The sequence below is a fragment of the Myxocyprinus asiaticus genome, chromosome 1 (assembly GCF_019703515.2).
Source record: "Myxocyprinus asiaticus isolate MX2 ecotype Aquarium Trade chromosome 1, UBuf_Myxa_2, whole genome shotgun sequence".
Taxonomy (NCBI): domain Eukaryota; kingdom Metazoa; phylum Chordata; class Actinopteri; order Cypriniformes; family Catostomidae; genus Myxocyprinus; species Myxocyprinus asiaticus.
Window position 1 is genome coordinate 44,507,245 of NC_059344.1, and position 22,719 is coordinate 44,529,963.

Here is a 22,719-nt window from a genome sequence, read left to right on the forward strand (position 1 = left end):
GAGAGACACCCTTCTTTGGAAAGCTGAGGAAAATTGCTGTAGGTTAGGTGAGGTGAGGTGAGGTGAGGTGAGGTGAGGTGGGGTGGGGTGGGGTGAGGTGGGGTGAGGTGGGGAGGTGGGGTGAGGTGGGGTGGTGGCGTAGTGGGCTAAAGCACATAGGTGGTAACCATAATGTTGCCAGTTCAATCCCCACAGCCACCACCATTGTGTCCTTGAGCAAGGCACTTAACTCCAGGTTACTCCAGGGGGATTGTCCCATAATAAGTGCACTGTAAGTTGCTTTGGATAAAAGCATCTGCTAAATGCATAAATGTAAATGTAAAAATTGGATATTGCTACTTGTGTACATGAATTCAAAGACAGAAGAGACTGAGGGGAAAGGGATGACTGAAGGAAGAGATAAAGACACAATGTGGAAATGTTCAGGTCAGTGGTTTCATTTGATATCTGCTCAGGCAAATGTTTTGTGCATGATACAACTACTTCTCTGTGTCATCATGGGCAATGGTGTTTTGTACTACATTTAATTAATAAAAACGCTGCACATGGGACTCAGGGTGGTTACAGCAGTAATGTTGTGCACTGATGTGCAAATATGTTTGTTTGTGCTACACTCAGGTTTGTGTATCAGTGAACATTTAATTCATATGCCCTTGGGACATTTTGTGTTTGTGATGTTTGTATTTCCAGGACTTATGAAGTGGGTGTTTTGAATTTGTGGAAGGGGCCTGTAGGTCTGCTGGGATTGTGTCCGCCTTCCTGCCTCTGTCGAATACAAGAATGCTGACATCTCTCCCCCATAATCCTCAGCTGCAGGCAATATCATGATTCACCCTCGGCTGCTGCCAGCCACTCTGGCTAATATGTGACATTGCTGTATTTGTGTGAGGGTGGGTGGATGGGTGGGAAGCGGGATGGAAGCAGGCTACCTTTGTTCTGTATGCATTATTTTACTGAGACAGCTGTGTGAGTGTGTGATTGTACTGCTGCCAGAACATCAGTACAAGTACTCTCATATCAGCAGATGTGTTTCCAAGTGTCTATATAGCATAATCTTGCCACGGTCCAAATCATTGAGATCACATTTCTCTCCATTCTGATGGTTGATGTGAAAGTTCCTAACCAGTATCAGCGTGATTCTATGCACTGCACTGCTGCCACACGATTGGCTGATTAGATAATTGCATGGATGATTGTTGGTGCCAGAGAGGCTGGTTTGAGTATTTCTGTACCTGCTGATCTCCTGGGATTTTCATGCACAACAGTCTCTAGAATTTAATAATGGTGCCAAAAACAAAAAACATCCAGTGAGTGGCAGTTCTGTGGACGGAAATGCTTTGTTGATGAGATAGGTCAACAGAGAATGGCCAGATTGGTTCAAACTGACAAAGTTTATGGTAATTCAGATAACCGCTCTGTACAATTGTGGTGAGAAGAATATAATCTCAGAATGCTATTCTGAGATTCGGGTTGGCGCTGTTTTGCATGGTTTAGTTTATAAAGAATATGATTAACACGTAGACTATGCATATTTCATATATTTTTCAAGAACATGCAAACCTCATTGGAGTTAAGGTTTAACAAGAATATGGAAAACCTTAGTTAAAGAATTGTGTGCATGTGCAGTAATCACGGTCGATGAATATATTTATTGACTTATTCTATTTTTAAATTCATTACTGATTAAGAGTATAATATGTAGGAAATTTGCTAGTATAAATGTACACGGGATGGGTTAAAGTGCCCGCGTACCCCCACCATTATATGTAGGAAAACAGTATGTGTGAGTTAGGAATTAAATTAAACTGTCCTTAATCTACTATAGCTTTGAAGCAAAATCTTTTAAAAACAGGGATGAGATTATTTATTAAAATATACCACAGTCAAATTATCTTTGAATACAGACAAACTTTATTGCTATTCGAAACATAAAACTAATCTAACACATACAACATGAAACAGGTTGGTGAGTAAATTGACAGAATGTGAAATAAATGATCAATACAGAGAAAATGAAATTCATGGAGTCTGTTGACAATGCCTTAACAACCATTTATCCTTCTTTGAGTCTAAATCGATTTGCAATCGGATTACCCAAAGTATTTAACTAATACACCAGCACTTTGAGCAAAGTCTGGAGATGTACTTGCGTGTCGTTGCGTTTCCATGCGTTGCTTGGTTCTTTGGCATTTGAAGAAAGTACGTTCTGTCGATGTCTTGGACTCTGTTATGATCACTGATAGTTGTTTTCTAGATGGATGATGAGGTGGCTTTGAAGCGAGGCCTTCTGCAAGGAAGACTCGCGACTCCCATTGGGTGTGTGAACCGTAGAGCAGAGAGTGAGAGACTTCATTGGGATGAGTCCCGAGTTTTCCTTGGACACTACATGGCACGGAGGATGAGGAGCTGCAGTGAAGAACAGAAGACAGGACCAAGAGACTGTTCCAAGAGAGCAGAAGAGAGGAGAGAGAGGAGGAGTTCTTCCTGTTTTGGAGACATTTGAACTGAAATTGGCCGCACCCCAAAGGTGTCCTGAGCCAATCAGAAGTGACTTTTCAGAGTCACATGGTTGACTGGTCTGTCCTTTTCAAAGTTGATTTACAATCCTTTGTGTGAAGGATCCTTTCAACACCCGTTCAAAATAGGGAATGTTTAATTGTGAACTTTTTTATCTTGAAAACGGTGCAAGAGACATGACATTCGTTGTCATCAACATTCTCTACGTAAACAAGCAAGCATTTACATACTAAATATGACATATTTTCATGAATATTACACGTGTAAGTAACAAAACATGAAAATCCCTGATTACCAATCATACTGGTTAATTCATTGGTTTTACAACATGGATAATACATTACACGTTATGAGAAACCTGAATAGTTACCATTCTTAGTACAATGAGATGAATAAATACAAGATTGAAGATTATAATCATCGATTTGTCAGTTATAAGTGATTACAAATCACTATACATATTTTAAAAGGTACATCAGGCTCTAATCATTAATTTGTCAGCTATAACAGTGATCACAGGTCATAGTCATTTTCAGAATTTTCTAGCAAGGCTAGGTATTGTGTACATTGTAGGTTTAAATGCATTCTGTACATTTTAGAGGGTAAACTCAGTGAAATACAACGTTCATGGATTCCTTTTAGCTGCTGTTTGCAGAATAATCACGTCTCATGATCTGATGAGTCTAAGTGTAACAAATTGGTTTGTATCTGAGGACAAAACAGAGTGTGTTCTGAGTCTTTCTCGGGAATTCCAAGGAGTGTGTTCTCTATCTTTTATTGCCCGTAACCTTTGCACTTAGGGCCTCTTTGCAGAGAAGTTCTCAAGTCATGTGCGATCTGGACAAGTCACTTTTGCTAGTTTTATTGGCCAGATGTGAGTGTCAGCTAGGTTTCTTGATGCCTTAGTCAACAAATTCTTTTAATTTATGATGTTGAGGAATTGCAGGATTAAAAGATTGGGTTTTCTAGATTGAAGTCATATTGCCAGCAATTCTTCTGCCTCTAATATCCTACAAATATATGCTGTATAGTGTATGGTGTGGGATCTATAATCAATATATTGATAAATGTTTTCTTATTACTTTGCTGTCATTCCATGCACTGACCATTTTATGACATTCTCTATCTGTATTTGCCTGAGATAAGTGAGGTGTGGAATTTTGTGTTTCTGCAAGAAGGGACGAAGTGTGACAAATCACCGACCTTTGAGTGTATGTGTGTATGTGCAAACAGACATATCTCATGACTTGTGTGGTCACACCCGTGACCCATTTAGAGGGTATAAAGTACAGATGTTGTTTTGCAGATCTCTCTTCTTCTCTCCTTTGTGTATCAACTGATGCATGCTTGAGTGATAAAACTGCTTTAATAAAAGTTACTCTTTGGAGCCCTTCATCCTCTGTCTCCTGTGTCTCTTTCTGGCTTAAGAGAGAAACATAACACTGCTCCAACAATGGACAGAAAATGGAAAATATTAAGGCACCCATGGCCGCACACATTTTTTGGAGAACCTTGTCAACCTAATGACTAATTTGCACATGCACTTTAGTTTCACTCTGCCTCAACATATTAGAATATTTGTGGGCATTCTATTTGTGGAATTTGTGGGTGTTCTCACAGCCAAATAACAAAGGACACTGCATTTATGTGCACTTCCACAGTTAAGTCAGGATGGACTTCAAAGACATTTAGTTATTAAACTTACATACAAAAACCCTTTTGCTTAAAAAGTGGCCAACAACATCTACTCAGTTTTTGTGTTTTGCAGAAGAAAGAAAGTCACACACATCTGGTATGGCATGAGGGTGAGAAAATTATAAGAGAATTTTCATTTTTGGGTGAACTAAACCTTTAAGATGATTTGCAATTCATCCACATTTTTCCTGAGCAACCACTGGGCGGTGCCATGATGATTCTCATTACTGTTTTCTGTTTCTGGTCTTGAGAAGCAATGAACAAACTACCAAAATCAGCAATTCAGACGGAGAAACAAAACCATTCAAGTTTTTTTGGAGTAAAAATGAATTTCAGGCTTAACTTGTGCAGTTGTTGGCTGTCATAACAACTAACATAATGTGACAGATTTAAATGTATTCAAATTTAAGAACTGTCAACATAGTGTTTGATGAAGAAATTCATAATTAATGCAAATTAACTGTTTAGATACATTTAAAATATTTAAAATTAATATAGTTCATAACATGTGTTTAATAAGTGTTTAAAATGTGTATATCCAAAAATGTTGAAAGATCTCAAAGATCATTTCCAAGGTTTCCAGTAGATCTGCGTAGAGGTTCGTGATTGATTAGTTTTGCCTTATCATGCACTAGGGGGAGCTCTCGCGGGTTTGCCTCATTCCCACTTATATTTATTTATTTATTTTTATTGAATGCTAGACACAGAATACATATATATACACACACACACACACACACACACACACCCACAGCAAGACATACAGATAAGCACCAACATAAGAATACAAAACAACAACAACAGGGGGTTTACATAAATAAATAAAATAAAAACAGCATTTATATATATATATATATATATATATATATATATATATATATATATATATCCATAAACATAAAAAAAGTATATCATAAAAACCTTAAAACATGGTTTAGAGTTGCTCCCTTTGCTTTTGTGAATATGGAATTTTCCAAATAAAATAATAAGTTTCACCATGAAGTTAACAGGTATAAACTTTTATTCAAAATATATAAAAAACATCTTTGAAAGTTATATCAAAAATATGTCCAGATTTCTGTTAAACATATAAAGATAAATCTTCCCAAAAAATAAAAAATAAAATAATAACAAATAAATAAATAAATAAATAAATTTGGAATAACAACAACAATAAATTTTTTTTATTTTTTCTGGCTGCTCTGAACAAAACGAACAACTTTCATCAATGTCTGAAAATTTTGATAAAGTGTAATTACAAACATATATGTTATGAAGTATTTTTGTGTGTAATTCCCAAATCTTGTTAATTATACAGAAACAAGTGACCAAGCTTTTTTCCATATGATCTCTGGGAAACAAGTATTCCAAAAAAATGTCCCTCGAGGTTTAATAGACCTATTCCTATATAGGTGTTGTCTAATAAGTTTATTCATGATTTTTTTTTAGTAATAATATCAATATCAACAAGAACAGGTTAAATTTTTTACAGATATTAGAAGATTGCATATGGCTTCTCATTAGCATTAGTAAACCTGAGGGGATTACTTTTATTACTGAATAATATTCTTTAAATTTGATAGGAAACATTTACTCATAAAATCTTCATAAGTAAGTAGCTGACCTGATTGATCTAAAAGATCGACTAAGAAATATATTCCTTTATCTTTCCAACTTTGTGCAAAAAGAGATTTCCTGCTAATTGTAATATAAATGTTGTTCCACAAGATTGATTTTTGTGAGGAAAGGTTATGTACATAGCATAATTTCCAAGCCTTAAGAACTTGTTGATAAAATGTAGATAAATCCACAGGCAATTTGCTAATGAATAGTCGCAAGACAACAAAAAACGCAAGCCTCCAACCTTTTTGAAAATATTATACAGTATAATGAACCATATCGAGTCTGATTTAAGTAAACAATTTCTGAGCCATTTCATTTTAAAAGTGTAATTTAGATTTAAATAATCCAAAAGTTAGAAACCACCTTCATTCCTTGGACCCAGAAGAACTTACTTTCTTAAATGATGATGCTTATTCCTCCAAACAAAATTAAAGAATAAGACATACATTTTTTTTTACATGTTTAATCTTAAACGAAAAGAGATAATGCAGGATAAACAAATCTAGATACCCCTCTGCTTTAGTTAGTAGGACTCTACCTATAATAGACAAATCTCTTTGCAGCCAATTATTAAAAATAAGATTGAGATTTTTTCAATTTAGGAGAAAAATCTCGATCTTGCCTCTCATCTATGTCTTTAGAAATAGTTACCCTTAAATATTTAATCTTATTTTTAACTGGAATATTACACAAAACATCTTCTTTCGAATCATAAAGGCACATTATTTCGCATTTAGTTACATTAATCTTTAATCCAGAAACTTCAGAGAATGTATGTACTAGTCGCAAAGCTGCAGATAATTGTTCTTTTTCTTTCAAAAAGAGAACAGTATTGTCCGCAAGTTGAGTTACTCTAATTTGTTTGTTAAAAATAGTAATCCCTTGAATAGTCGGGGAGTTCAAAATTTTAATAAAAAGAAATTCCACTACAATAAGAAATAAGAAGGGGGATATAGGACAACCTTGACGCACTCCTCTACAAACAGGGGATCTTTTAGAGGTGTTTGAATATAGGTTAATAGAGCTATTAATATCTTTATTGAACATTTAAATTATAGAAATAAATCTATCACCAAAACCAAAAGTTTTAAGTGCATTATATATAAACTGATGCTCAATCGTATCAAAAGCTTTGTGGAAATGTAAAAACACGATCAGTGCCTCAGATTCCACTAAATTCGAATAGTCTAACAAATCCAAAATTAGTCTAATGTTCCAACTTATATGTCGGCCAGCCATAAATCCAGTTTGACATTCACTAACAATTTCAAATAAATCTTTTTTAAGCGATTTGCATATATATCAGATATCAATTTATAGTCTACATTTAATAGTGTTATGGGGCACCAATTATCCAATAGCAAATTATTTTTATCAGGTTTAGGGAGTAAGGTTATTAATCCTTGTTTCATTGAAGTCGGTATTTGGATTTGGATTTGGATTTGGATATTCTTTGGATTCAGTACATTCCTTGTACATTTCAATTAAGGGATTTTCAATAATATCCCAAAAGCGAAGATAAAACTCCACCGAAAGACCATCTGTACCTGGCGATTTATTCTTTTTCACTGAATGAATAGCTGTAACCATCTCGTGTTTCCATAGTTCATCATCACAAAGATCTCGAAATTGAGTAGAAATAGATGGGATAGAGTGTTTAATTGAAAAATCAGAACATTTGTCTTTTTGATATACAGATTTACATAACTGAGATAAAAAGATTCAACATAGTCTTTAATCAATTTCAGATCTGAAATAACTGCATCATCAACTTTAAAGGTGCTATATGTATAAGATTGACAACAAGCATTTGAAATGGGTACTGCAGTCCAAATTCAAAATATTGGAGAGTTGTCTGCCCCGCCCCAGACTCGAAGCTCATGCGGGTTGCCAGAATGTTGACACGCAAATTAGCGAACTCAGCATCCGTTTTAAAGGATTTCTGGGCTTTAAGCTGTCTCCATCTTCCAAAGGCATCTCCAGTATTTATCCTTGTTTTACTACGCCTCTGGTCATGGTGGTTTTTAGACGGATGGCGAGGCTTTTTAGGTCAGGTGGAATCTGTTATCTCTGATCCAGTTTATTTGCTGGTTTCCATGGCTGCAGCACGCAGTGTTGTTTGCCTTCAAACTTGTACAAATCTGGCAACCCGGTGGTGTTGAAATACTATTGGTGAGTGGGCAGTGGTCAGGATCACACAGGCCAAAACATAAACAGAAATTCCGGCCTGAAATGGAAACTTCAAAGTAGAATATACTGGCTGTAGCATTATTATCGGAGAAGCCAGTATTTCAACTTAGCATGTTTCGTAATTCTCTAATGACATATTTTGGTCATTTTATGATTTAGTACAGTACAAATATTACATATAGCACCTTTAGGAGAGGAAATCATTTGTCTTTTATAAGATCATTTTTCTAAAGGAAAGAAGTAACTTGTATTCCCCCCCCCCCTTTTTTCTAGCCACTTGGCTCTAGAACGAATAAAAGCACCTTTTGCCATATTAATATATATTTGATCAATTTGAATTTTTACTGTCTGCAGCCTAATCTGTTCATCCTCTGTAAGGGTGTCTTTTTTTTAAGAGAGAGTCTATTTCAGCCATAAGTGCCAGTTCTCTATCCAAATTACTTTTTTGAACTTGTTTACTAAAATAAACAGCCATCTTCCTGACTTTAAACTTAAATAATACCCACTTCTTAATATACTGTATGTCATTTGTTTAATCCCAAAAACGTGTCGTGCTATTAATTGGACCTGATTAATAAACCCCTCATTGTCAAGCATCTTATTGTTTAACTTTCAATCCAATATTTTTAAGTTTACAACCAACAAGTGTTTGAGAAACAATCTTTAAACCACTAAAAACAAAATCCGACATAAATAATCTTACTTGGATGTCAGATCAAAATGATATAAATCAAGAACCCTGAAACAGAACAAGTTTTACAAATCAGTCGGTATTGGTAAACTAAACTTCGAAGAGTAACAGCATCTGGGCGAAGGTTATGATTTAAAGACTGACCACACTGTTTACGACCAAATGGCCAGCCCGTGCATGATAAAGACTCTTTCTCAGTTAATATTCATATCTTGATAGTCGTTGACAGACAGTTTTATTCCCTCTATGAAGGAATCTGCTCCATGAAAGTAAGCTCTCTTCCCTTCTTCTCTCGCCGCTTTCACCCTTGGCCACAGCATCTTCCTCTGTTGTCTTCCTGCAAACATCAGGTCCTCTGCCAAGTGGACTCCTCTTTCCTTAAATGCAGGATTATCCCGTGCAGCTTTCCACACTTTATCCCTGTAAGTGCGCATCAAGAACTGGATGATGGGGTGGTTATTTTCACTCCCAGGACGTCCAATTCTATGAATTGTGTCGACGTAAAAGCGGAGATCATCTACCTCATCCGGAGTAAGAACTTTGAGGATTTCAAGCACTTTGGTTCTAATGTTCTCTTCAGCAGTTTCTTTAAGATTATTCAACCTCAAATTCCACCTCCTGCTGTAGATCTCGGCTTGATCGCATTTGCCTTGAACCATCCCGACAACCTGCTCTATTTGCGATACCCTTTTATTGTTTGTCTTGACCCTCGTAGATAGAAATTTCAACTCCTCGCCCACAAAGTCAACCATCTTCGAAAGATTAGCAATCCTTATTGAATTCGGGGTGATCTGTTGTCCCATTGATGCAAAGCGATCCGTGAGGACACTGATAGCACAGTGAATATCAGTGTTTGAAACATTGGAGTCTTCTCCCTGACAGAGTTTTTTTTTTTTTTTTAAAGAGGACTGCTAGTTGGAGTTTCTGGGGAAGAATCATATTCCTTAGATGTCCTCTCAACACCCAAGAGTGAGGAAAGTGATTTTCTGTCTTTGTTGTTTGGTATTTTTGCTAATTTAGCACGCTTGATAATCAGTATCGTCTTTTTATCTAAATAGCGTACAGTCCACAATTAAGCTTACTATCAACGTAAGAATTTGTGCATTCCAGCTTTTATAGGAGTTTTACACTCCCTACATTATGGCTAAAATCACATATTCGACCAGAAAACTGCAAACTCCTTGAAAATGCCTCAGAGCTCTAACCAACACAACTGCTCAGGTTGCCATCTTGCGCCGCCCCCCGCCTCATTCCCACTGATTTATGTATAGAACTGGATTGCTCATGATGTCATATCAGTGAAGCCACTGCCCAGCCATATTCCAATGTCCCTACTGACTTAATAGGAAATCATCTAATTTCAGTGAGAAAACATTAGTCATTCAATCACTGATTTTATATCTGAAATCTGCATGCATCCCTACAACGCAAACGTCTTACACATCTAATTATTTATTTATTTAAAGTCTGGAATTTTTCCTGTTTCTTGAAAGCCTGAGCAAGTTATGTATATCTACTGTATATCAAACAGTATCCACCTCTAACAAACTTCATCAGCGAACAGATCAGCTGAATGTAAACAAGTTTACTGAAACTGGGGTAAGATACAAACAGACATTTATAGACTTATTTATTGTGATCATCAAAGTGTTCAGAGTTACTCGTTTTATGTTTTTATCAAAAAGTGCCTTGGTCACTTGAATAAGAGCGCACTCTCTTGCTCCCTCTATCACACACGCAGCGGGAGCTGAGATTGAGAGAGACAAGCAAAGCAAATCTGGTTAAAATTAAACCGATACAGGTTCGACTGGAGGACAATAAATTAAACTGACTACAGAGAGCACTTCAATGTGAAACAAGCAAATCCCGGGCATTTAAGGCGATTTAGAAATCCCGGTCTGACTTTTTTAAAGTCCCTTTCAGGAGTAAGGATGTATTGTCACACTAAACAAGCAGATATTACAGCTTTTCCTACTTACATTGCAGACAGTTTTTCTGCTTCCTTTGTTGATTGTTGTGCTGCACTGATAGACTGAACACCAGGGCAGGTGAATGCTCTAACATCGCAATCCGCATTTATCTTCTCACTCGTGATGAATATTATCCATAACAAGCAAATTAAACATTAAACCTGATTGTCACTAGAGGGCGAAATGCAATAGTCCTATCCGCAGGTCGGAGATGGTGAAACGGGGTGTTTTCTCCTGTCAGTCATTGACACTCTTTGAGAGGTTTGGCATACTAAGATGGCCGCATGAACACTTCTGGTGGCTTCATCTCCTGCTGGCAGTTTAACGCTGCATCAGCGATCCAGTTCTATTTATACATCAGTGCTCATTTCACATAAAGTTTGCAGTGGGGAGACTTTGCTGGAGCATTTCTATTATTAATCTTCTCCCCCTTTTCAGGTCTGTTAGTCCATTTTTGGTTAATATAGTATAAAATAATCAAATATATAATGCTTTACTGTTTACAGAGATTACTGTAATGTTTTTGTTAGTTTAATCGGGGTAATTGAAAGCCTAACTGAGAGTATTGGTGAACAGTAAGTTCAGGGCTCCATTTTGAGCATAAAAGGCACGAGGCTCACATGTGGACATGCATGTAAGATGTCTGACATATAACCATGTACATTTGTTTACTTTAATTTTAACTGTTTTATTTGCTGTTATAACGTGAAGATATTAAGAAACATGAGATAAATACAAGATGTTTCATACAGGTATATATGCATTTTAAAGTATAAATATATCTATTTAATGTTTAAAAAGATAAATCATTGATGAAGGAAAATATCAAAGGGGTAAATATGGAGTTGATTATTTACAAGTAAAAGGAAAATGTCTTTCATAAATATAAATTCATGGATGTATTAATAATTATAAGTAATCTATGTACATCATAAAAACTGTAATAATTTCATGCATTTAAGAAAACAAAGCATTGTTGTTTTGAACGTGTTTATTGTAAATTGATTATTGTCAATTGCATTTCATAAAGATTCCACATAAAGCTTGCAGCGGGGAGTTTTTCTATTATTAATCTTCTCCCTCTTTTCGGGGTGCAACAATAACAAGTAGTTAATGATATCAATGTAACTAACCTCAGAACCTCACTTCGTGTAATCTACACACTCAGGTGAGGCACTGAAAAAACTGCCATCTCGACTCTGTGAAGTATCGGCACAATTGAGCTACAATAAGGCAATTTTTACAAACGTAATACTTTAAACGTCACATTAACTGCTGAGAATATACGCCGATGCGACCGAAAATACTGGAGACCGGAAATTGAAAACAGTAGAATTGTAGAATACTTCCACGTTCAGGAAAAAGGTGGTTAAAGCGGATGCATTTAGCAAACGTATGTCTTTGTAAATGAGGCCCTTGGTCTTTTCATGATTGAACAGGTACCGGATATATCGAATAAGTGACCAAGTGTACATATCCCCTGAGATGACCTGTTTTTCTGCCTGTGTGCCTGCTTCAGAAAGAGTACTGAGGCCATTTAATTAGTAGTGATGGAAGATTCTACTCACAATTTTGATGATTGAAAAACAGCCAACATCTGTTTTATGTTTCAATTTCTTTATTCCCCCATATTTTCCATGGTTAAAAAAATAAATAAAAGAGTTTTCGCTTGAGTAAGTTTTATGTTGCTGAAACAGTCATTGGAGACAGACCTTTGCTTTTTCACTCATCATCTCTCTACCATTTTCTCCCTCCTACCTCTTGGCACTCATTCCAGAAGTTTTGGTCAAACCCTGACACATATGAAATCACAATGGCTCGCTGTGTAGAGGAACAAAAAACGGTGTCTTCTATTTACAATACAAGTGTAACGCTCCTGTTCTACCCGCTCCGTACGGGACTCGAACCGGCATCTCCGGCATGGGACACGGATGCACTAACAAGGAGGCTAAAGGCTCAACTATCAGTCACTAGTGCACCTCTGGAGGTCATTATAGTGAGGTTTATACACATTGCACAGCTATCTATCAGCTGGCTCCCATTACACTCACCCCCCAAAATCTCACTCCCATCCGGTCACGGCATCATTGTGATGCTCCTGTTCTACCCGCTCCGTACGGGACTCGAACCGGCATCTCCGGCATGGGACGTGGGTGCACTAACAAGGAGGCTAAAGGGTCAGTCGCTAGTGCACCTCTGGAGGTCATTAGAGTGAGCTATCTATCAGCTGGCTCCTGTTACACAAGCCCTCAGTTGCTCACAAAATAATTTGTACTTGATTTTAAATTTGAAAAATTCCTTTTTTGGTGTCACGGTTTATAATAAGTACAGACTGATCTGGACAGGACGATAGCTCAGTTATTTGTTGTTCTCAAAACCCACACATAAATCTTAATTACACATTCCTCCTACTTATTTACTGGGTGTAATATAACTTTTTACACACAAGATACATCATGATAAGTATGTTACAGCTCACAAATGTCAAATGGACAATTTGCTGCATCTTTGTAAACTTATGTTTAATTGAAAGCAATGAGATATATTGTATTTTAGGGAAGCAAAAGGCCAGAGAAAGATGTTTGTTTGTGGTCGCATGACTGTCTGTTAGTTCCCTTATCAAACAGGTTGCTGCTTGCTCATCCTGTGGTAACACTACCGGAGACATATATTGTGAAATCAATCCCAAAGGTGGTGCGGAATGCACATACTCATTGGTCTCTCTGAAAAGTTAAAACCCTTTTCAGCTCCTCAAAGCTCTGGATAGATCTGTTTTTCTCCTTCAGCAGCAGATAATTGAATTGGATTTGTCAGATGAGCTGATACAGTAAAGGCGTCCATGGGTATCGATCCCTTTGCAATAGGCTGGGACACAGCCGATATTGCAGCCAGGTGAAATGTGAAAAAAGACAGAAAATGCCTTATTCTCTTATGGAAAAAAAAAGATGGGTATCTATTTGTAGGCTTAAAAGCACTATCAGTGCCTAAATCGAGATGTCAGATTAAACTAACACAGGGCATGATGAAGACATTTTAGAAGACGTCTCAAACATTAGGCATGGTTAGACTTGATGATACAAGTAGAAGTTAAAAAAAGTGTAAACATTTAAAATCTGCTTACCTTTAAAGATAAGTTTATGTCAGTGAATGTAGCAAGTCAATTTTGAAACTTTTCTAATCTCTTTATATGTTTGCAACATGTTGTTATTAGTGCTGCATTAAATGTAAGACTGGATATTGATACAGTCTTCCCAATTTGATTCAGATTCACAAGTTTTCTATTTATTTTTCGATTCATTTCCGATTTATTTTAATCCGATGACCATTGTTCCTTTTATATTAAATAAATTCTCTCTCAGCTAATTCTGTTAATTATACAGGGTACTTTCTAACTTGGTACACTAGAAAAATATATATATATTTCAAATAAGGTACTTGGTACACTAGAAAAATATATATATAAGTCAAATAGCACATAGCATAAAAGTAATTTACTCACATTGTAGAGGGTTGCGCATCAAGTAAAAATATTAAATATACATGATCGTTCAAAAATTATGATTGCGATGCATTGGAAATTTTTTTCAATTTTTACCCAGTCCTAATTAGAAGTAACTTGTCATGTGTTGCTGGAACCAATTGGACCTAAGATAGTGCACCATATGCATGACCATTTCAGCTGACGATTTTATGGGAGAACAACAGATGCCATCAGGGAGCTTTCAAGTTAGACTTGAATAGGTTGCAATGTAAAGAGGGCATTCCCTTTTGTGGAACTCAAGCTGCGAATGATCGCTATGGGACACCATCCGAGTGTCACGTGGTCTGAAGCCCTTATGCAGTCATGCCAATTTATTGGCTGATGGCACTTAAGGGACACCCCCTAGTGTGCTAAATCACATGCTCAATTTCACGCCATCGAGCCAGATTTTCTGTTCTTCAGTTCACGAAGCCCGTTTGTTTCTAGCTACTCACGTTGAAGCAAGGATTGTTTTTCTCCCTTTTGAGTGGCATACACATAAGGATGTCATTGAATCAGCGTAAATTTCAGAGCAATTTAAATGTGGTTTTTCAAAACATTATTAGGGACTGACGAGGAAAACGGCGCTTCGTCGAGGCTCACAATTTTTTCACCACGAGGCGTTATCCCCACTTGTTCCAGTTCTATGGCCTCCAGATTTGCAGCTCTGTGTCTGAGAAGATAGAAGTGCAAACGGACACCAGAATCCTCCTCGTGTTTGTCGCCCTCTCCCTGAGCGAATGCATTTGTCTTGTCAGACATGCTCTGAGGCCTAGCTCTGTGGCCATTTTCTGATGAACAACATGTGTGAGAGACCATGCGCGTCATGCCATCACCATTAAAAAACGTTGTATGAGAGAATTCGTTATTGGATGGTAAGGAAACAAAATGGGCCCATTTGTCCCTGTTGTCTTTTTCTGTGTCGTTCTGGGAGAATGCTCACGGCAGAGGGGATCATGCATGGTAAGCCCGGCTGCAGAATGAGGGGGCTGAAATAAGATAATATTCCCCAACTGAGTGATGGTGAACCAACGTGCGTGCTTCGTCTGCCATTATTCTCTCGGGATTCTATCAGGAAATGCGAGGTATTTAAACTCGATTTTTTTCTTTCACCCGTTTCATGGATCATGTGGGCATTCTGGCAAGAGATGCTATCTCTGCTCAATTTTTTTCGATGGCAGCATGGATGTTGCTCTTTTCAGACAGCTATTGGATGTACACACGATGGTTTTGCAGTTCAACCAATTGCATCGTGTTAAGGAATGCCTTTTTGAGTTCACCGGCTCCGATTTGGACTATCCCTCGATTTTCCCCCATGGCTCGCACTGGGGAATGAGTTGGTCAAGGTGATGCTTTTGTCTGCGAGGGTGATAGACAACCGACTTTGTGCCTCCTACGAATCGAAGTTAGCAAACACTCCCCCCCCACATGTATCACGTCTCACAGATGAGTGCTTGGGGTTCATATCGGCGCCATTCAGAGGACCGAAGTCTTCTGACCAGCCGAAGCCCCGGTGAAGAATTTATTGATGAAGTGGAGTTCACTACTGAGTCAAGTTCGCCATTCTTCATGCCTCCAATGCTCAAAGTTGTGTCTGTCTCGAACCCCCCCATTCCCGTGAATAACGTAAAAAAACAAATAGTAATAATGTTGAGCATTCTCAACAACATTTTCTATCCAGTGTGCAAAAGCACTTTGTCTCAAGTACTGTACGTTGTTCTCCCATTATATACTAGGACAGGTTTTGTGTCTAACTCCTTTTTCAGTACACCAATTTAGCTCAGTTTCCCCCGTAATTTGTGCTGGCAAACAAGCAATGAATATTTTCAGCTTCAAATGTGCCTCTGCCTCCATGACCAAGGGTCTCTGGGCATGTGTAATATAACTCTAAATGTACAATAAAAATAGGTCTACACATGAGCCTGACGGGCTTGCTGTGTAACGAAGAGTGAGCCCCCATTCAGTGAATGAAATTGGACCATATAAACATACCCGTTTCTCCCCTGTTTGGCCTTCATCAGTATCGGGATGAGTTTGCCATTGTACATGCCTCAAAAGCCCAACAACCAGAATATAGTTCAGTTTCCTCCTGCAGTTTGCGCTGGGGAACGAACATTGAGAGTTTGCATCCCGAATTCAGCCCCTGTCTCCCTGACCAGGGGTCTTGGGACATGCATAACAGAATTCGATGTTCAACAAGCACAAGTGTACACAAAACACACAGTCACACAAGCACCACATGCTGTTCCCCCATAGGAATTCTGGGGCCGTTGTGGTAACCAGCTTGTTCCCAATACCCCCCATGTTCACACACTCTTCCCCGCTCAAAATGCCTGGTAAGAGATTTAACAATGAACGTCCCAGCTGTATACACACTTCAGGGCAGATTTTATACATACCAAGATAAAATAAAGGCAATTCTCCCTACAATCTTTCCCGTTTAACATGCCAGGGAAGATGTTTTATTCCATGAGCGACCCTGCTGTATGCACACTTCAGGGCAATTTTATATCAATGCATGCCTAGATATAATAAAGGCAATTCTCCCTATATTCTTCAACGTTCAATATGCCAGGGAAGTTGTTTTATTCCATGAGCGTCCCTGCTATAGACACTTCAGGGCATTTTTTATACATGCCTGGATATAATACAGGCAAAACATTATTTACTCTCATTCAGTCGGCCGCAGTAGTGAAGGCACAGGGGTCTCCTTCTGCTGTGCTGCTGATTGTAGAACAGTTGCCAAAAGTAAGCCAAGAGCGCCATCTAGTGGTTACATGTTGCGCTGCAGGAGAGAGCCATGCATTAATTCCTCTGTCTGCCCATCTGGTGGCTTGGCAGCATTTGCAAAAAGTTTCAAAATGGGTAATTTGAATGAGAGAGCATGGTTATATCACAGCGGCTTACATCCCATTCTGGATTTGAGACGTTTGAATTTCACTGTAATGAAATGTCAATTCAGAATGTTGATGCAGAAACAAATAATGTCACAAGTACAGCTGGGGGACTGGTTTGTGACAATAGATTTGAAGGACGCTTATTTTCATATTCAGATTGTGCTGAAGCACAGGCGCTTTCTCAGATTTGCTTTTGGGGGCAAAGCGAACCAATTTTGAGCCCTTCCGTTTGGACTTACTCTGGCACTATGCACTTTCACGAATTAAATGGATGCAGCTTTGACGCCCTTGAGGCTTCAAGGCATCTGCGTTTTGAATTATCTCGACGATTGGTTGGTGTTTGCTCACTCAGACAGTCTGGCTGCCCAACACTGAGATATCATTCTTTGCCATTTGAGCAATCTAGGGCTGCGAGTGAACCTAGACAAGAGCGTCCTGTGGCCAAGGCAACAGACTATGTTTCTAGGTATGGTGAAGACCAAAGGACGATGCAGGCATGCCTGTCTCCAGTTCGTGTTTTGTCATTACACCAGTATCTAGCGATGTTCAGACATGTTCTCCCTGCGAGAACATTTCACAGGCTTTTGGGACTCAAGATCATTGTGTCCGATGTCATTCCCCTGGTCTTGCATGCAAGACCTTTTTCAGTGCTGAATGAACTGAAAGGGACTTCAACCACTGAGTCATGTGCTTTGTCCCTTGATGTGTGGGTGATACCAGACTCTGTTGCCATGGAAACAGACCCATTTTCTGATATCAAGCATTCCATTGGGACAGGTGTGTCGCTGTTAAGTGGTAACTACAGACGCCTCCTCCGTGGGTTGGGGCGCTGTATACGCCAGCGGCTGGATTGACACAAATTGTCTGTAGATGGTCACGGTGCTGCTCGTGCCATGCTGAGACTGGCACATTGCATCCTTATGTTGGCACAGAAAAATATACTGTCTCTACAAGCCGTACATGTTCCGGGCCAGTTGAATTTAGGGGTGGATCTCCTGTCCAGACAGGGTCTGTTACCCAGAGAATGGACATCACATCCTCAGATTGTGAAACAAATCTTGAGGAAGTTCGGCAGAGTGGAAGTGGACCTGTTCGCTTCGAGCAAGATGTTGCATTATCCCCTCTGGTTTTCTCTCTTGCCCTTGACACCACTGAGAATTGATGCACATTTATGAAGTTATGGGTGTGGGTGGGAAGTAGGAGCCTTACGAGCTATAGACGTGGGAAGAGGAATAGATTAAATAATTTTCTGAAACTTTTCAGCGGGATCCTATTCCTATAGTACTCTTTGTGTCCTTCGCTCACAAATGAATTGTTATGGTAGAGAGGAAAAGAGATGGAGAGAGAGATTACAAGTCTAGGTTGTAAAATAGGGCAGAGTGTGTGGTGAGGAGAGCAGGTACACAAAAACCGAAATCTAGAGTGAAGCCCGACATGCTGATAGGGACAAAGCCTGGTGCTATAACCTCTGCTGTTACCCTAATCCATCTTAGTAATGCTAAGTGCCAGGGCAGAAGGCTCGTTGTACTATTTTTAAAACATTTTTGGTAATACTTATCAGGACAGCCTGAACCCCTCATCCCTTTGGTGTCAAGATACAAAAAGATCAGAGAATAGGTAACATTTGTGAGCCAGTATCATTTAGTGAGTATCCCAAAGCCATTGTGTTTAATAAAAGCATTTACCTTTTCATGAGTAGGGTCTAAATTCCCCTGCACTGCCCCCTGGAGTGAGTTATTTTTTACACTGCACAGCCGGTAGAGGGGGGCTGAGTGTAGAAGTATTTTTTTTTTTTTTAGTATTTTATTTAGATTTTTGATTTCTTGTCATAAAATAATATACTGTATATAATATAGGAAACATGTGAACAAATGGGTTATGTCTGCTATACTGTTTTTGTTTGATTTATTTCATTTTTAGAGCTGTAAAAAACAAATGAACAAATAATATCAGCTGTCCGGTTTGCCTATGCACTGTTTGACATCTCAGACTCTGTGTGTGTGTGTCTTAGTGGTTGACCGATATGGGTTTTTCAATGGCCCATGCCGATAGTTAGAGAGCAGGGTGGCCGATAGGCCAATACAATGCCGATATATTGTCCTGGTTACATTCGTAATCTCCGTTCCCTGATGGAGGGAACGAGACGTTGTGTCAATATAGTGACAATAGGGGTCACTCTTTGGAGCCCCAAACACCTCTGTCCCCCGGACATACGGGTATAAAAGGAGCTGGCTTGCAACCACTCATTCAGGTTTTGTGCTGAGAATCCGAGACAAGGTCCTGGCCATTTCAGTGGGTAGTTCAGTATTGTGGCAAGTGGGACACAACATCTCGTTCCCTCCATCAGGGAACAGAGGTTACGAAAGTAACCAGGATGTTCCCTATCTGTCACTCACTCGACGTTGTGTCAATGTAGTGACACTAGGGGTCCCTATATGAAACACCACAATAAGCTGAACTGTGTTACTTGGACTGGCGGTGCGAGACGGCAGACCGCTGTGTGCCTCGTAGCCAGCACACCAGGCTGTCACGTAACCTCCCCCAACATTCTTATGAGCGTCGAATGGTCCCTTCGGGGACAAGTCGACTGCCAAAAAATAGGGACAGGCTAGCCCAGCCATGGCCTCTTTTCCTCTCTTTTCTCCCCAGAAAAAGTGGAATTTGTTTACCGACTGGGGGCCATAAGTGTCTATGTCGGGGGGGTGTCACTCCCGAGGGGAAGACACCGTGGAGACCACACCCCACCCAGGGGGGGTATTTTGAGTGGAAATACATCACATGGTCTTACCGAGTCTTGTCGGAAGTATGTCATGTGGAGAAGTCCCATGGTAAGTCCTAGTAGAGTGGGCTCATAGCCCCATGGTGGGCAGCACGTCCTGAGCGTGATATGCCATCATGATGGCATCAATGACCCAGTGGGCGATCCTCTGTTTGGAGACAGCGCTCCCTTTCCGCTGACCGCCAAAGCAGACAAAGAGCTGCCTGGAGCTTCTAAAGCTCTGCGTGCGATCTAAATAGATGTGTAAAGCACACACCGGACACAGCAACACCAAGTCTGGGTCTGCCTCCTCCTGGGGCAGCGCTTGCAGGTTCACCACCTGATCCCTAAACAGGGTTGTGGGAACCTTGGGCACATAGCCTGGTCGGGGTCTCAGGATCATGTGAAAGTAGCCTGGACCGAAATCCAGGCACGTTTTGCTGACAGAGAACACCTGCAGGTCCCCTACCCTCTTGATGGAAGTGAGCGCAGTCAGGAGGGCAGTCTTCAAAGAGAGTGCCTTTAGCTCAACTGACTCCAGGGGCTCGAAGGGAGCTCCCCGTAGACCCCAAAGGACTACCGAGAGGTCCCACGAGGGGATGAGGCGCGGTCTGGGGGGATTCAACCCCCAGCGCCTCTCAGGAACCTGATGATCAAGTCGTACTTCCCCAAATACTTACAATCTACTGCATCGTGATGTGCCGAAATGGTGGCTACATACACCTTCAAGGTGGAGGGGGACAGCCACCCCTCTAGACTCTCCTGCAGGAAGGAAAGCACCGATCCAACTGCGCATCTCTGGGGGTCTTCGCGTTGGGAAGAATACCACATAGCGAACAAATGCCACTTCAAGGCATACAGACGCCTCGTAGAGGGAGCCCTAGCCTGAATGATCGTGTCTACCACCGCAGGTCCTTCCTCAGGGGAATTCCCCGGGGGGGGGGGGGGCTGTCGCGAGGAGTGTGAGGTCCGAGAACCACGTCTGGGTTGGCCAGTAGGGTGCTACTTCTCTCCTCGTCCTCCCTGACCTTGCACAGGGTCTGTGCAAGTAGGCTCATTGGGGGAAACGGATATTTGCGTAGTCCCGGGGGCCAGCTGTGTGCCAGCACATCTACACCGAGGGGTGCCTCATTCAGGGTGTACCATAGCGGGCAGTGGGAGGATTTCCGGGGAGCAAACAGGTCTACCTGCGCTTGACCGAATTGACTCCAAATCAGCTGGACCACCTGGGGGTGGAGTCTCCACTCTCCCGAGCATAACCTGTCATGACAGCACGTCTGCTGCGGTGTTGAAGTCGCCTGGGATGTGAGTGTCTTGCAGTGACTTGAGGCGCTGACTCCAGAGGAGGAGATGGCGCACGAGTTGTGACATGCAACGGGAGCATAGGCCGCCTTGGCGGTTTATGTACGCTACCGTCGCTGTGTTGTCTTTCTGGACCAACACATGCTTGCCCTTCTCTGAAAGTGTAGGTGCCGCAGCCCTTCAGGCATGCGGCAAATTAAAGAAAAGGCAAAGGATTCTCCTCCCGGCTCTCCACCGGGGGATGGAGTGGTCTGCTTACATCTCTAGGCCTGCAGTAGGTGTCCACGTGCCAGGGTTGCCCGTCTCAGGGGCGCTTCGAAGCATTCCTCGGGTTTTTGGGGCCGGCCGTGAGACGGGTGGCATCTGCTTCCTGTGGGTGGCTCCACACCGGGGCAGGGCCGCGGGGGTGGGCTGTGGCAGAGCCGGTGTTGTTGCGGCAGGAGGACTCCCTTGGCAACTAGCAGACGAGGTGCGAGGTCTTGAACCACGCCGATGCAGGATGTGCTGAATAGCCTCTGTCTGCTGTTTCACTGCCGAGAACTGCTGGGTGAAGTCCTCGACAGTGTCGCCGAACAGGCTGACCTGGGAGACGGGGCGTCAAGGAACCATACCTTGTCAGCTTCCCACATCTCGACCAAGTTGAGCCATAGGTGGCGCTCCTGGACCACCAGGGTGGACATCGCCTGCCCGAGTGTCCATGCCGTGACCTTCATCGCATGGAGAGCGAGGTCGGTCACCGAGCACAGCTTCTGCATCAATCCCGGGTCAGAACTACTCTCATGCAGTTCTCTTAGCGCCTTGGCTTGGTACACTTGCAGGAGAGCCATGGTGTGCAGGGCAGAGGTGGCCTGTCCAGCGGCACTGCAGGCCTCAGTTGCCAGAGACAACATAACCCTACAGGCACAAGTGCACCGCAACCACCTTATCCACCTGGGGAATCGCCGAGTACCCCCTGGCAGCCCCAACATCGAGGGTAGTGAGAGTGGAGGAGCTCAGATACCGGGTCGGGCAGTGAAAAGATGCCCGCCATGACCTCGTGAGCTCCTCATGCACCTCCGGGAAGAAAGGGACCGGGGCGGGGCACGGCCGTGAACGGCGCTCCGGGCCCAGGAACCAATCATCAGGCTGCGAGGGTTCGGGGGGGTGGAGGGATCCACTCCAGCCTGACACACGCAGCCGCCCAGGCAAGCATGGCTGCCAGCTGCACGTCAGGCTGCGACTGGGCGACCGCACCCGAAGGTGGGAGCCCAGTCGAGTCCTCAGCGTCAGACTGGACAGCCCGCTCTCCGATGCTGCAATCGAGAGCTCATCCACTTCGTGAGCGCTGAAACGAGATCGCGAACTCGCCCTGAGACGAGCAGGTGGTCTCATCCCAGCAGGGCAAACAAGCATACTGGGGAATGGGAGGTCCGTGGGGAGTTACCCGGTGGAGTGGCTCCCATTGGGGTCCCCAAATCGCCCCCAGTGCCAAATCGCCCCAAATCGCTACTGACGCGGCCTCAAACCCGTAGGTAGAAGGACCGAGGCAGGGAGCCGCTGGGTTGGTCTTTCCCTCT